This window comes from Bos grunniens, chromosome 24 (assembly GCF_055505025.1).
Source record: "Bos grunniens cultivar Pamir isolate PY7600 chromosome 24, Bosgru_T2T1.0, whole genome shotgun sequence".
NCBI classification, from domain to species: domain Eukaryota; kingdom Metazoa; phylum Chordata; class Mammalia; order Artiodactyla; family Bovidae; genus Bos; species Bos grunniens.
The window spans coordinates 36363770-36380187 of record NC_141188.1 but is presented as its reverse complement, the minus strand read 5'-3'; the positions used below and the strand labels follow the sequence as shown (position 1 = coordinate 36380187).

At 36.9% G+C, this 16418-nt stretch overlaps 1 protein-coding gene across 10 annotated transcripts in view; it reads left to right on the top strand.

The window, feature by feature from the left end:
* Window positions 1–16418, top strand: part of GREB1L (GREB1 like retinoic acid receptor coactivator) — a 250871-nt gene that overhangs the window by 122872 nt on the left and 111581 nt on the right. For 8 of the 10 annotated variants that reach the window (XR_015153864.1, XM_086373003.1, XM_086373001.1 and 5 more), the window contains one exon: window positions 6851–6958. The gene's annotated coding sequence lies outside the window, so the exon portion shown is untranslated. Of the gene's footprint in view, window positions 1–5023; window positions 5072–6850; window positions 6959–16418 lie in introns of those variants that run through there. The other 2 variants (XM_086373002.1, XM_086372999.1) reach the window with 1 other exon arrangement.

Below are 16418 nucleotides of genomic sequence, written 5' to 3'. Positions count from 1 at the left end.
ATATACTCAGGACATGTTAGACGAGAACCCAAAAAAATGTTCACTGGATTTAGTGACAATGAACAAAAGCTCTTTCTTCATTAAACATTTATTTGGCTCACCTCCCCTTGTAACATTTTTCAAAAAGATGTTTTCCCCATCTTTTCTCTGATAATCTTCCTTATGAATTTATGAATGTTTTCACAATGTTCCCCCCAAATTTTACTGTTCTTTTGATTGGAATTGTGTTATTATTTTGTTTGAGAAACAAATATTTTTACAATTAGCTTTCTCTGTAAGAAACGCAGCATATTTCTCTGTGTGTAAATTTTCACTTATGTCATCCAGCTCATCTTCGGCAATTGAAAAAATGATGTTATCACAGATTTGTCATTAAGACGAGTCCTGTGCGTTCTTCATGTTGTCCGGTTGTGAATGGGATCTTTTCCCTTCCCCCATTGTAATCGTAGTGTCTTCAATCTGGAAATGTATTACTTTTACCTCTCATTTTATGGATAAAGAAAGATGCCCAGAAAAGACAGGCGACTTGGCTACGGCCGAAGGGTTGGGAACCACAGATCTTAAACATCCAAATTGTATTGTCCTGCGTTACTAGGAAATCAAGTTGCTTACTTAGCTGGTCATACCTTGTTAAAATTACTACTCCCTGAACTATCAGTTTCTTTGTATCAGATTTCAAAGTAGCAGCAATCATTTCATAGCATACCTCCAATTTTTAGCATCATTGCTTTGAAATACAGTGTCATTACTTGAGGAACTTCAGCTCATCTCCATTCAATTCTCCCAAGACCTGATTCCTACCAGACAGGAACTATTTCTTCTTTGAGGTCTAAATAGACCTAACAACCTATTGCACTGAATAAATATTTAATGAAGATTGAATATTTCCTCTGTGGTGGATCAATTACTCTTGCTGACTCTCTGAGGAAAGCTTTTTTTTTAATGTCATGTAGTAGGTTAAGAAATTTGTTTTTCTAAGTATTGTTATTAGTGACAAAGTTTGTTTCAGTGATATAAAAAGTCATGTCCCTTTGGTTTTTTCATTTATCTGTTCTTCTTGATTTATATGTGCAGTTTGAATTTTTATGTTATCTCATACACAAATCTGAGATTCATTGACCTGGTAGCATGCAATAAAGTCATTTGCTGTAAGAGTTGGTTTATTCTTTGCTTTTAGAATTTGTAGTATTTGGAGCTCTAAAAGTGAAAACTATTTGCTAATGAGGTATAAGGATAGTTAGATATTTTTATTGATAAATAGCTCCAAAAACGTGAATAACTTTTCTTTGAATCAACAAAAATTTGTATTTCTTGTATTTTTAACTATCAGGGCCATATAATTAATTTTATTCTTTTAAACTTCTCTTAACTGATATTAGGTTTAAATGAAATACATTTATATTTGCCTGTGGAGTCTCTAAACTTATAAAGTTAATGAATAATGTGAAAGTTTTCATATTATAAAATCAGAATTACTATAGTAGATTCATTTAGGGCAAGTTGTTAATGTGGCATTCAGATGGAATTTATCAGAATCAATCAGAAGAACAAAGCCCTGTCACTGAAATGAAAATAGAAAGCAATGAGTAGGTAGGGAAAAGAGTGTATATATTTTTCATCTTCTCTGTATATTAGCAAGCATATGAACATAATTTTGAAATAGGAAATTCATGCCCAGTGACAAAATGTTCTCCATGTTTAAGGAGTAACTTCACTGCTTCCCATCTGATAAATTCTGCTACCTTTATTTCAACTTAAATAACTGTTGACATTGTTTGGTATTTATTTTACTAGAGGAAAATTGTGTGTGTGGATGTCAGTTATAGTACAAATTTGATAACAAGTGTAGAATAAATCAGTTGAGTCATAGTGGTCTGCTATCTGTTCTTCAGGTCTTTCTGACCCAGGAGTCTGTGACCTGTGAAATCTCCACATTTTTGGATTTGCTAAGACATTTTACAATGCAAGGGTTTAAATTTACATGAACATCACTACAGGAAGTTGGCTGATGTAGCCCAAGATGTAATGGATATCAAAGTATAAATTGGGAAAAGTTTAAGAAGTTCTGACAACAATCAACATGGGTGAGAAGAAAAAGGCTTGAGTTAAAGTTTCTTTCTTCTTCAACTTATTACAGCAAAGAGAACCTGAAATTTAACCTGGTATTTTCAATGCTGTGATTATTACAACAGCATTCCGTTTTGTGAAAGCATTGCCAAGAAAACCCTGAGTTACAAACTGTTCTTGCATCTGATTGGAAAGGGCATATGAGTTGTTTATAAGGTACTGAAGATCCAAAGCTGCACAAATGAAGGTTGAGGCTTAGGGGGGAGGGTTCGAGTCAGGGAAGGGAAGCTTCCTAGACATTACAGCTCTGTCCAGAGGCCAAATGGGAGATAAATCACTGCTGGCCACCTCTCTTATTATTGAAATGGTTCAGCCCTGGGGTTTAACTGAAGGCCTTACAGGGTTTTGAAGTGCAAATGGGATGGCGAAGGGTAAACCCTTTTAGGGTTTCATTTTGATGGATTTTTTTCCTGTGTGGATTTCTGGCACTGACTGTGATCTGGATGAGGCCCTGAAAAAAGGAAAAGTTTTGTTCTGTTTTTGATCAATCAGGCAATAAGAACTTTCCACGGGGGTGTACTTTTCTTGCGTGCAGTATTGATCCTATTGTGTCTTAAAGTAGGCCTTTTAATTGGGTCTTCTTTTTTTACTTTCTGCCATGGAACTGTCATTTCAAGGTCACGTCTCTCTCTTGATATCAATGCCAAAATTTGAGAGTGTTGAATGAGGTGGCGTTTTTGGATCAGGGTTCTAGGGGGACAACTTAGGGTCAGTGTGTGTTAAATAAAGCTGTCTCGTTAAAGATCATCCATATTAGAACAAGTCCTTTCATATTGATAAGCAGTCTATAATTACTTAATCTTTTTCCCATTGATCTACCTAATTGTATGCGTTCATTTAATTATTTTATATACATATGTTTTTCCAGTATTAAAATAAGGATCAGAAAATTCTGACATTGTGAAATATTTGTGTTGTTTGTACAGGTACACTGAAGTGTTTGAGGAAATAAGGGAGACATAAGATAATGTTAAAGAAAAAGATATGTTGATTTATCAAGTTAAAAAGTTTTCTTTTACCCCACAAATATTCTACATGCAGGAGATAAAATAAAATATCTTTTAAATTTTATTTTTTCTAGTAAAGTAGGGATGAGTCATTAGCTTCTCAAAGAGAAAGAAGTGTAACTTAAAAGTTTTTTGTGCAAATTTTTAAAAAAAAATTAAAATATTTGTATTAAAGAAATGCCATCGTAAATGCTGACATTTCTTCTTAGAAATAAGGCTGACAGACTTTTCTCGAGCATTTGGCTCTTTATTTTAGATTTAACAAAGGTATTTGTATCATTTACCCTGCTTGAAAATGATAATGCATTTAGGTGCAGCAGAGTTCTGTGTTGCTTGATATCTATTATAAAAAGGGCTTGTTAGTCTTCATAATTGACATTGATCACAATGTTCTTAATTGCTCTCCAAGTCAGTTTTTGTTTTTCTGTTCTAAAATTTCCCTCCATTGTATTTATTTAATGTTAGAAATTTAAAATTAAATTTAAATGTTAGAATTTAAATTTGCCTTTTGCTGCATGAAGATTTTAAATAAGATTCTTTTAAAAATGAAAGCAACCTGCCCCCTGCCCCAAACCTAGATGGTATCAAGCAGAGTCCCCTGCATCTACAGCATCCATTCGTTGCTGGGAGATGTTAATATGACCTTTTCTTTGTTGAAAAAGAGAGCTGTAGTCTTTCCCAGAATCCTCTTGTTAATAGTCTCTTTAACCCAAGTTGGAGGTTGTCTGATGAATGAATGGTGAGCTTTCTTTTATGAGCTACACATATTGTTGACATTGTGTCACACTGCTTTTTAATTTCTAATGTGTTTTTAATTTGCAAAGTATGTGTATCCTTTCACAGCAGTAGCGCTGAGCCAGCATTTTGGAATCTAGACATTGCTTTATGCAGACGAGGTGGATCAGGCTTAAGGATGCTATATCATAAGGCTTAGATTTACTGAAACACACTTGTGAATGAATTTCACTTTGAATATTGTTGAATGAAAGAAGATACTGAGAAAGGCTTTTCCCCCACAAGAACTTCTCTTGCCTCTTGGCAAGTGAATTGCCCCAATATAAAAGCGTTGAGGGGGGAAAAGTGAGCCGCAGAGTGAAAAGGCAATCCACAAATAATCACTCTTTTCTGCCTTTGATTGTGTCAGATTTTTTTTTGTGTGTGGCAATTGTTTTCTTTCTCGCTTAGAAGAGGTTTATGGTCCAGTGTCTGTCAAGTCAGACCCTGTCTTGAGGTTGCAGTTGTATTTCTCTCTGGAGTTCCTAGAGGTGATGTTATCTTTTGTTCACTCAGCAGTGTGGTCATTCCTGGGAGCATCTGTCACTTTAGGCATTACAAGATGGATGGGTCTCCAGTGAACTGCTGGTTGAGGCAAATGGTGAAAATAAGAAAAGACAAGGGGTTTCAGGGTCTGCAGAGAGGACAGACAACAAGGAAATACTGCTAGAAATCAAGAGTAAGCTGAGCAATAGAGGAAGAGAGAGCAAAGATGGATCGTGTGTCCTTTTATAAACATCTTGGAAAGCAGAGTCTCGGGGTGGCTGCTGTGATCTGAAGGGGACATCTTCAACATGGTAAACAGTTCTGTGCTTTGGATTTTCAAAATGTGTTTTGATGTATATCTTTTTTAGTGTGGGGAAAATGTTGGGAGATTACAATGATATAGAATGTTTTATGTAAGGACTTTGCTGTTTGGATGTGGTAATAATTTACAAATTCTTTTATTGGTAAAATTTTCTTTGTATGTATTTTTTGTTATGCTTTCCTTCCTCTTTTTGTTTTCTTTCTTGTAAGCATTTGAGCATCTGCAGATAATAAAATGTTTGAAAAGTTTCAGCTACATAACTAACATCCTAACTGTTCAATGAAGCTTCTTTGACATTTTTGCAGGGGAATTCTGAAAATCCTGTGCTCGTGCCTTAGGGAGGCTGAAGCAGATAGTAAGTTATTTTAAGTAAACTTCCACTTTAATCAGCTCTTTGAGGAGAAAAATATACTTGTTATCAATCTGTGAGAGCAAGATGGAGATTTTGTATTATAGTTAGAAATTCGTTTTGTTGGTGAAAGTCAAAATTTGTGAATGCCGGCTGATCAAGAGTACCTTCTGTGGTAGAGAAGGGACAGGAAGGAGGTTAGCAAGCAGTAAGAAAAGGGAAGGAGGGAAAAGTATGTGGTTGAAAAAAAAATGATTTTGTCAAACTTTTTGGCATTCGTCTATGAAAAAAACTGTAGGTTGAAAGGCAAAGAAATGAAGATGATTAGAAGCTTTAAGCTTTACAAATGGTGGAGTGTCTTCCTTCTCTATGGGTGTAAATAATAGATGAAAGAGAAAGGGTGACAACAAAGGATCAGGTCGTTTAAGAGAATGTGCGCAGCCTGAATAGGGGTCTGTGGCCCGGGGCCAAAGGTCTTAGCTTTGAGTGTAATTAGAAGAAAATACAAAAATGTCATTACTAGCAGGTGAAGTGTGCAGCACGTGGCCAAAAATTAGCAATTTTAGACTCTGAAGCCACTGGAATTGGATTACTGACCTTTTTTTTCCTTTTTTTTAAATCATTAAGGTCCTTGTGGAGTCATATAGTTTCATTGGCAGTAATGCAGTTTGACCTTGCTGACCATATGGGGTAATCTTAGGTTCGGATGGAGGGAGCAAGACTCTTGACCCACAAAAAGATGTCTACTTGTGGGTGGGTGGATGGGTGGGTGTGAAATGCATGAGATTGAAAATCCAGGTCTTGCATTTTTAATTGTGCTTTTGCCTGAAGACATTCTTCTGACTGTAAGGGAGGTAAGATACTTTTATTTCAAAATCTAAAATGGTTCTTTTCTCTCTTTCAAGTTGTCCTAAAAGGGAAATAAAGTGAAAGCTTTGTTTAAAGAAAATATACATTGATATTACTTTATATATTTTAGTACCATAAATATGCATTGAAACTAGTATATTCTTTAAAAAATCCTCTTTTATTTTCTCTTTAGACATAATGACAAAATAGAAACACTTCTAAGTTATGTATAAAAATCAGTGAAAAATAGTTCTTATTTCATTTTCTTCTTCTGACCATATTTTCTTGTATATTGACTGTAATCTACTTAGCAGAATATGTTCACTGTAATTTTCAACCAGTTATATGTAATTATAATTATTTAGTTTAATTTCTTTTAGGAATACACTAATCAAAAGGATAGGAAACAGTAGTTGCTTTTATTCTTGCAGGCTTTGTTTGTTGGAAATTATTAAACCGTTCATTTCAAAAAGTTGAAAAATAATTTTAGTCAATATTGGTTATGTCTTAAATTTTTGATACTTCTTTAAGAAGATAAATTTTGGTCTAGCACCAGAAATTATAAAACTCAAACTCCTTTGAGTAAGGAAATTATCTTTTACCAATTTCTCTCCTAAAAATAAAAATAATCTGTGGGCTTTAAGCATTATGGTAACACCTGTCCAAAATGCAGACTTAACAGATTTATTCCAATTACATTTAGTAGGGGGAGATCTTAAAAAGGAATTACTTCCAGGTATGTAAAGAGTGATCGTCTGGGAAAAGAGGAATATTGTATTTGCCCTTGGTAATCTATATGGAATTGTGTAAGACTGATAAGTTTTTTAGTTGCAATATTTGTAGAATTGTAAATATTTAAGTTACTGTATTGTGGAATATAATTCGTTTGGAAATTAGCTCATGTCTTTATGTATATATTATTTTTTGTTTTTGCAGGTACAAAAAAGCTTTAATCAAGTAAAATCTAGGCAACAGGCTCCCTGAAGTGCTGACAGCCCAACTAAATCATGAACATGGTTCAAAAATGTTAATAAATAAACCAAGGTATTGTACAATTATAATATGCCCCCCCATCCACATCTTTCATGGTCAAATTCTGGGGGTGGGGGGACATTTTAGAATCTAAATAAAGCTCCTGTCTTTGGCACTTAAACTGATGAAGCAGATATTTCTATGAGCTCCTCTCCTGTTTTCTCTCCTCTTTGCTTTCCCTTCCCCTCCCCCATCCTCGCCACCAAAAAAAAAAACCCCACAACAAAACACTTTCTCAGCTTTAAGGTTTTTCTTTTTTCTTACAACAGCCTCTGTGTTATATTTCCTGCATACCTAAATTAAGACAATAAGAATTCAGCTCTTGGTTCTTTGTTGATTGTGGTTTTATCTTTCAACTTGTCTAACAAGAGAGACGTCAGATTATTGGCCTCAGCGGAGAACACCAAACAGCCTCTAGTGACTGCATGTATTTACATTTTTTAATCATATACCCTGAGATGTATGTGTTAAAAGTTTTATAAAAGTTTTCTGTTTCTGTTTTTGGAAGCCTTTGAATGCAAGGAGCGGGAGAAAGGTGATCCTGTCCTTTTCCCCTTCTATGTCAAAGAAAATAAAAAATCCTCTTAGAATTAAGAGTTTAGGGACACTGCTTAGGTAACTCTTGACTGTCAGGGCATAACCAAGACCGGCTCCCTCCTTTTGGAAGTTACAATGTACTTAAATAGCCTGGTATTTCCAAGAGAGGCCAAAGATCTTTTCCTCTTTTATGACCCGTCGTATCCTTTTGAGGCCAAAAAGAACAAGAGGGGTCATTGCCACTTCAGCTCGGTTCCTGTTGCTCCTGCGTGGTGACCACGCAGATCCTGAAACCTAGTACTGGCTTAACATTTGGGCCTGGAACATCTGGAAAGTGGCCCGAGAGGGAGACACTGTTGGGTTTTGTTACACCAGGTGCTAGGAGGAAGCCTCAGTCGCCTTTTTGATATGGGAGGCAAATTCTGTGGGCCCTGGAGTTAGGCTTCAACAATTGAAGAGGTCAAAGGACAGCTGAGTGGGGTCAGTGAGACACCATGGGGTGTATTTTGTTACTGAGTAAAAGAAGCAGCCTCCTAAAACCTTCAAGGATTCTCTTGAAAATCTTGTGTTGTGAAAAGGTTTTATGAGTCTCATGGCAAAAACTCCTGATTTATCTAAGGAATGCTTGCTTTTGCCTAATGGAAGGATAATCCTTACCAAATGTTGGCAACGACTATAAGAGTCAATATAGGTCTGAAAGAACAGTTAGGGTTTGAAGTGTACTTTGCTTTCCAAAATGTTTATCATTTTAATGTTTGTCTCTCAGTGAAGAGTTTTACACTGTTGAAATATCACCTTTTCCTTTCCTTGGAGCAGAAAGTGGCACGAGTTGGGGGTGGGGAGAGGTGGGTAAGCAACTAGTTTACATTAATTTTAAAATCATTGTAACAAGCTTTTGACTGACCCCAAAGCAGAATAGTATAAACCTTTAAAAACACCAAAACTTAACTCTGGAAAGTTCTTTGAGTTTATTTTAACATAAAAGGAATAAACGGCTCATGAAGTGTCATTTACTTTTGGATTACAGAATTTTTGTTTTTTAATTTAGTTGTATTTCGTAGAAATGGGTATCAGCCGATGAATAACCTTAAGCGTGGGGGTTCTCCCTGACTGTGCTTCTGGTACATTTTGTAGTAGTAAGGAGAAAACCAATGTCAGAGTCAAGATGGGAGAAGAAGAAAAGAGAATAGAAATACAGAATTTTCTCTTTAAAGGGAAATGGAGAAAGGGGTGGTGGGGGTGGGGTGGTGGGGTGGAAATCTGCATGTGGGAAGAACTTTCTTTGCCATGACCTCAAGATACCACTTACATGACTGTGGAGACTTTCCAAAGATGTTGCCACCTGGCAGACAGGTAGTAAAAGTTAGAGGAATTTGGCAGTATTTTGATGTCCCAGTTTATATACTCTATACATGTACATAGACATAGAGTGTGTGTATTGCCATCTGTATTGTAAAGGGGAAAAGATAAAGTGATGAATAGTACAGAATAGGTTTTGTTAAGTATTTTCTTGCTCATTGATAACTTTACAATAAGTTTGAATTACTTGTGTGTGTGATTTTTTAATGCTTTAAAATAAGTTTTTGTTTTAAAGCCACACGCACATAAACGTAAGGCTTAGTGAGGCAGTGTGCGCTGTGTCTATTTTCCCAAGGCTAAAGTGCCTTTCAACAACTAATTTAGAAACCTAAGTGTAGTGGCTGATAATTGCCTAGAGAAAACCCACAGCTGTTTAAGTAGCGCTGAAACTGCGGCAAAACTGACAAATAGAATTAACAATGTTAATACGATAAGAAGATGGAAAGATAGGGCAAATGACAGTGGAAAGAAGAAGGAAGCAAGAGTAACGCATCCATACAAGAACTGAATGTTCACAGTGGCTTTGCATATCCAGTGCTTTTCCTTTATGCTAAGCCCTTCTTTTATTAGTCTCTAAATCACCAGCAGAATGAGTGCTTGCAAGTTAAACAGTTCAGATACGTGTGTGTTCAGTCCCTCATTCACATCTGATCTTGAAGGAAGATGTTGCAGTAGCAGCTAAGAAAATCAATCAGATTTTGCTTTACTAAGGCACAGTTTTATTCGTGGTGCTTTTTAAAAGTGCATTTTAAATGTATTTCTCTCTATCATTACATGAATGGGAATTTCTTTACCCCTCTGTACCCTTATGATTCTTATCAGTCAACTACATACATTACAAAGGAGACCAAAGCCCTGGTTTTGGATTTAGTGACCCAGTATTACCAAAACAAAACGAAAAACCTGCAGAAGTCTTTAAGGTGTTCTTACTAATTATATTTATCGGGCTAATGTTCTTTGCCTGCTTTCCAAACAGAATGGGGGCAGGTAAATAAAGAAAAATTAGGTGAATGTTATATGGAAATTATTGAACCATATGTGTTCTTCCCACTCTACTGGTTAAAGCATCCTATGACATTTGGAAAATTATTGTAATATCTTTTGAAATTCTACTCTGCATTTGGGAAATTGGTTTTTGCCTCTGGTGCTTTATGCAGATTTTAATGACTGTTGTGATAAATCCCCAGAAGTTTGTCCTCAGAAACCACAGAGACTCAGAACTCTCTGAATGTGGCAGCCTTGATGGATGTGCTAAGCCACACTTTGGAAGCATTTCTGGTTATTTAATGTTTTCTGTTCTGGATTACTGACTCTTCTGCCTGTTGAAAAATTGGTCTCTGGCGACATGGTAGAGGTCACACGCTGCCTATTATTGTTTTGTTTCTTTGATCTGACACAGCAATTGCCTCTGGTAATTATACTAGTTCCAGAGGGTCTTGACGAGATGTGTTTATCTTACAGAAGAATTTCTGGTATTCCGAGGAAGAAAGTAAAAATTTCCAGTAGTAACATGTAACTCCCTGTCAGAAAGGAAAAGATAGCATTATGCCTTATCTTTTAATTATGACAGCTCTTATATAATCATTATGAAATTAGTTCACATATAACAATAAGCATTTCTATGGCAATTCAGGACATATTACATATCCCTAAGTATATTAGTTAAAAACAGTTAATCTTAGAATAAAGTAACTAGGGCTAGGTTTTTATTTCAGTACTTAAAATACTTTTGGCTTCAGAAACTGTCCAAGGAGAGTCACCCAGGTTTAAATGTACAGAACTATTAAAGGAGGCTCGAAATTTTGTCTTTTAATTTGTTTGCATTTTCTAAAGATTTTCAGCAAGGAGAATGACTAAAAATGAAATAGAACACTTCTGTTTTGAATGCATCATAAATTTTGTGCCTTTTTTGGAATGTGCTTGACAAGACATAATATCTCTTCAAACTTGTTTACTGTATAATTGAGTAAGACGCAAAAAAGCTCAATATATTCTTTTTTGTTTAAATTCAACTCCAGTTGTAAACACAATGTTTTGCCCCAAGTGGTTGCAGTTTAATGGGAAAGTCAGACAGATATTAGAGCAACAAATATCAATTTAAAAGAATACATAAAATGAGAAAAGAGCATAAAAGAACTGTAACTATATGCTTGTTTTTAATTTTGAATTATAGACTCTTTGAGAACTTGCAAGAACCATGTTTGGTTTCTTGGTTCAATGATCACATAGTATCTCTCTTATCAGGGAATATGTTTAACAGAGCAAGGGTGTGTTAACAGGCATTAAACAGCAATGCCTTAAATAAGAATTTTTTTATACAAAGCCAAAGAATCTGATAGCTGTAAGAGGCAGTAATGATATGTATATATGATTGTAAAGTTTGATAAGTGAATTGTGAAAGTGAAGTCGCTCAGTCACGTCCGACTCTTTGTGACCCCATGGACTGTAGCTTACCAGGCTCCTCCGTCCATCGGATTTTCCAGGCAAGAATACTGGAGTGGGTTGCCATTTCCTTCTCCAGGAGATCTTCCCGACCCAGGGTTTGAACCCAGATCTCCCGGATTGTAGGCAGATGCTTTACCGTCTGAACCACGAGGGAAGTCCCAATAAGTGAATTGTATATATCACCAAATACCGGTTTTGGGAAGTTTTACATTGGTGGTCATTTGTTGCTAGAACACTGCCTCCAAAATATACAAGGAGATACATCTCAACTTTTCTTAGTATCCTCAACGTAGCACCAAACTTACCAAAAAAAAGAAAACACTACATAGTACTTCTAAAATTTTCTGCACATTTATTTTGTGCCAGGCACTATTCTAAAAACATAAAATCTTGTATATTCTCATAGAAATCTATGATACTGATTGTATTGCCCCATTTTACAGATGAGAGATTAAGTAACTTGCCCAGTATCATACAGGGTAGTGGGTGTAGGATTTGAATTAAGGCCATGTGACTCCAGACCCTATGTGCTTAACTACTTGAACAGTAGGATTTTTATAAATGCTGTCTGGCTGGGTGGATGATTGTTAAACTTTGGAAAGTAGGTGACAACATCTATAGAGAAAAAGATAAGTAACAACTCATAAGTTATTTGAAGCTGTCTATTTAGTACTCCAGTACTCTTGCTTGGAAAATCCCATGGACAGAGGAGCCTGTTAGGCTGCAATCCATGGGGTCGCTAAGAGTCAGACACGACTGAGCGACTTTACTTTCACTTTTCACTTTCATGCATTGGAGAAGGAAATGGCAACCCAGTCCAGTGTTCTTGCCTGGAGAATCCCAGGGAGGGGGGAGCCTGGTGGGCTGCTGTCTATGGGGTCGCACAGAGTCAGACACGACTGAAGTGACTTAGCATAGCATAGCATTTAGTACTATGCCTGGCACACAGTCAATGAATTGTGCCTAAAAAAAATTCGAATCAAAAACAAGTATACACAAACAGAATGTATCATTTTCACTCACATTTTTTTCCTACTTCAAATAGCTTGGTTTAGCAGGGAAAAAACAAACAAACATGCTTTTGAGTCAAAATTTGAATTCTAGTTCCATCACTTACAAACTGGATAACCTTGCTCCTCTCAGAAACCGGAGTACTGCTCTGTCTACTTGTCCCTCTTTCTGAATCTGCTTGTTTCCGTGTGGTTTCATTTAACTTAGTCCTTCACCCCATAAATGGAAGTTAGCTCTAGAGTTTGACTACATTCCTTACCCCCTTTGGCAGGAACAAGTCCTAGGTGGTTTGTGTATGCTTCATGCTGCTTCCCGTGGGGAGGCCCACAGGGTCTCATTGCCTCACTTTTGATACTAAAAGAAGTGATACTAAACTTGATCATTGGTTCAGAAGGCTGTACCAGTCTTTTTATGTAAGGGACTCAGGCATCGGCGGATACTGATCTGTCCACCAGAGTCCTAGAATCAAACTCCTAAAGACAACCGAGGGCAATTCTGTTATTCTTTGTGAAGTACTTTACTCTCTGTTCATATCTTTCATCTAACATTTACAGTGAGGTTTGGGTTTGTTCATTGAGAGGAGAGGTGGTGTTTTTATTTTGTTTCAATTTTTTAAATTGGTGCTTGTCTTTGTGACTGGCGGGTATCTGACATTAAAACTCGCATTGCAGCCCCCGAATATGTAGATGCACCATTGTTAAAAAAAATCCACCGGCCAGTGCAGGAGCCATAAGAGACTCAGGTTCGATCCTTGGGTTGGGAAGATTCCCTGCAGGAGGAAATGGCACACAACTCCAGTACTGTTGCCTGAAGGATTCCATGGGCAGAGGAGCCTGGTGGGCTATGGTCTATAAGGTTGCAAAGAGTTGGACATGAATGAGCATCTGGGCAGATGGGTAGACAAGGAAAAATCAGCAAACAAAGCTCCTTTTCCTTGATTTTTATTTATTTATTTTGGCTTGGCTTCACAATTTAGTAGGCGTTTACATAATATGCATTTTTCCCAATTGGGTCATTATTGTAGGTGTTTTAACTACAGAATGGCATACATGATTAGATAACCTAAGACGTCCGCTGCCGTAGACAAACTGATTAGATTCCGCTCCTGTCTTGGCCTTTTCCTCATAGTATGACCTTGGGCAAGTTCCTGAACTTCTCTAGACCTTGGTTCTCCTAAAAATGGAGGCAGTAATTGTATTTTCCTGGCGGTTACTGAGTTCCCCTATGTTACTGTTATCATCGTGGTTTGACAAAGAATGTTTCCTTTCAGATTTCTTGACAATGACAGTGATGACAATTACTGCTACTGCCATCACCACCACGACCACCACTATGACCATTCCCTGTGACGCTAACAATGATGTGCATGATGCTTAGTTACTTCACTTGTGTCCGACTCTTTGCCACCCCATGGACTGTAACCCACCGGTCTCCTCTGTCCATGGGATTTCCCAGGCAAGAATACTGGCGTGGTTGCCATTTCCTTCTCCAGGGGATCTTCCCGACCCAGGAATTGAACCTGTGTCTCCTGATTGGCAGGCAGATTCTTTACCACTTTCGGACATGGGAAGCCCCTGTCCTTCTGTGGAGAAGGGGTAAAGGAAGAGTAGAAAGACACCAAACTACACTGTCCTGGTGGTTTGCACTTGATCCCACTTGCATTTTCAGCAATTAATTATGGTGTTGAAAGAGCTCGTATAGGGTACTGTACCTTTTTTAGAGATTACCCCAAGAGTGCCTATTCGCGTCTCAGAGGTCTGTGGTGCTATGCCAAGACAATTAATATAGTTTTCCCTGTGTAATTTCACAACAATAAAAGGAAACATGGGAAAGCAATATAGTGCAGTCTCACAGACAATGATGGCCAGAGACATAACATATGTGCCTTTGTACAGGAGTCACAGTCTGTTCTTGTTGTATTTCATTTAACAACTGATTCTAAAAAGCATTTCTCCATTTTCTGACCTGAAGTTAGATTTATTCACACTGACTTTCAGTGGGATGTCAGGCTTCCCTGATGTCTCAGACAGTAAAGAATCTGCCTGCAATGTGGGAGACCCATGTTGGATCCCTGGGTTGGGACAATCCCCTGGAGAAGGGAATGGCTACCCACTCCAGCATTCTTGCCTGGAGAATTCCATGGACAGAGGAGCCTGGTGGGCTACAGTCCATGGGGTTGCAAAGAGTCGGACATAACTGAAGTGACTACAACTTCTTCACTTTCAGTGGGATGTTATGCCTGGGGGCTCTTTGAGATTCAGAGGAAGGGATTCAGTAATCTAGGTGGATAAGGCCAGTGATTTCAGTGACCCTAAATATTATGTACAGCATATGATATTAAGAATGCTCATTTGCTCAGTCGTGTCTGAGTCTTTACAACTCCATGAATTCTAGCCCACCAGGCTCCTCTGTCCATGGGATTTTCCAGACAAGAATACTGGAGTGGGTTGCCATTTTCTTCTCCAAGATATTAAGAACACGTTGCACTAAAAATTCTTCTTTTGACCTCTGCCCTTCTTTGGGTAGCACTGAACTGTCAATGAAGAACTTGACACTCAGCATCGAAGAAGTTTGGGGTCAGTTTTGTCATTCTTCACCTTATAATTATCATTTTTAAAACTGCCTGGTTATGTTTTCATCTGGAATAGTCAGCCCCTTCTTTTTGCTCTCCCAAGGCTGTTCCATGGGAACTTACTGTTGTCTTCATCTGAGCATTTCACAGGGTTATGCTCCTATATTCTGTGTATCTTCTGTGATGGTGAAACTGGATCACCCCTGTTTATATTGATTCAATAGTTTAACCAGCACAATATTTATTTGCCATATCTATCATATTACTCCTTAAACCATGTATAAATTGAAGGGATTAAGATTATGTAATCTTCCATGTATAGTTGAGTACTTCTTTATTCAACCAAAAAGGTCCCTTGGAGAATGTAGGTTTTCAATGATGAAAGGAAGATAACTTGTTGAGCAGGTAACAGATTAAGAAGAGGCAAGATTTTCAGGCATTTGGTGCTCTGGAGAAAGGCTAAAGGTCCATCTTTGAAGTTATTCTATTGTTTTTTGCAGTAAGAAATCCCATGAGTAACCATGCTAGTTCCTCATATTTTTCTCCCTTCAGTGAGGAATAAAGGTCAAATGGCCATTGGATTTTGACTTAGAAGCATATACGAGTGACATGGTATATTTCTCTTGCAACCTCCACTCTGTTTTGATTGTGTGTGGTTCTGTTGAAAAATAAGTTGCTGTAGAAAAATTGAATGTTTATACTTGTTCTGGTAGGGTTTTACAAGTTTGAACAAAACCTTGGTTTTTGATTACCTGTTTCATATATTTTAGTACTTCCTGTTTGAATCCTGTCTTCAAATTGTTTCAGAAAATAAAAAACATGAAATTAAAATTTCATGTTTTAATTCTAAAATATGTAAACTTAATTCTTTAAGAATATCATAATACTACTCCTTAAACCTTAAAAAAAACCTTAGTATTTCAGGAAAATTTCATTTGAGAGGCTTTGTTGATTTTCTTCAACTTACAACTTTTGATTATTATATGTATACTTTGGCACATGTACTTATCATAAGAAAAGCTTAGTAATTTATTTTTTCCAGTTTTATTGAGATATAGTTGATATGTAACATTGCATTAGTTTTAGGTATACAGTATAATTATTTGATATATATGTGTGTGCTTAATTGCTCAGTCATGTCCAACTCTTTGCTACCCCATGGACTCTAGCCCCACCAAGCTCCTCTGTACATGGGATTTCCCAGGCAAGGATACTGGAGTGCATTGCACTTTCCTCCTCTAGTGAGCTTTCCAACCCAGGGATCAGACACACATATCTTGCGTCTCCTGCATTGGCAGATGGATTCTTTACCACAAGCATCACCTGGGAAGCCCTACTTCAGAATACTGAGAGTTAAAATAATTTTTAGGAAGTGCCTGGTATATCCTCTAGCCCAACAGTTCTCAGGCTTTTCATCTCATTACCTCTTTACACTCTTAAATGAGTTTTGTTTATGTGTATTATATTTATTAGAAATTAAAACTAAGAAAATTTCATAATACTTAATAATTTTAAAAGTTAACAATAAACCCATTATACATGGAAAAT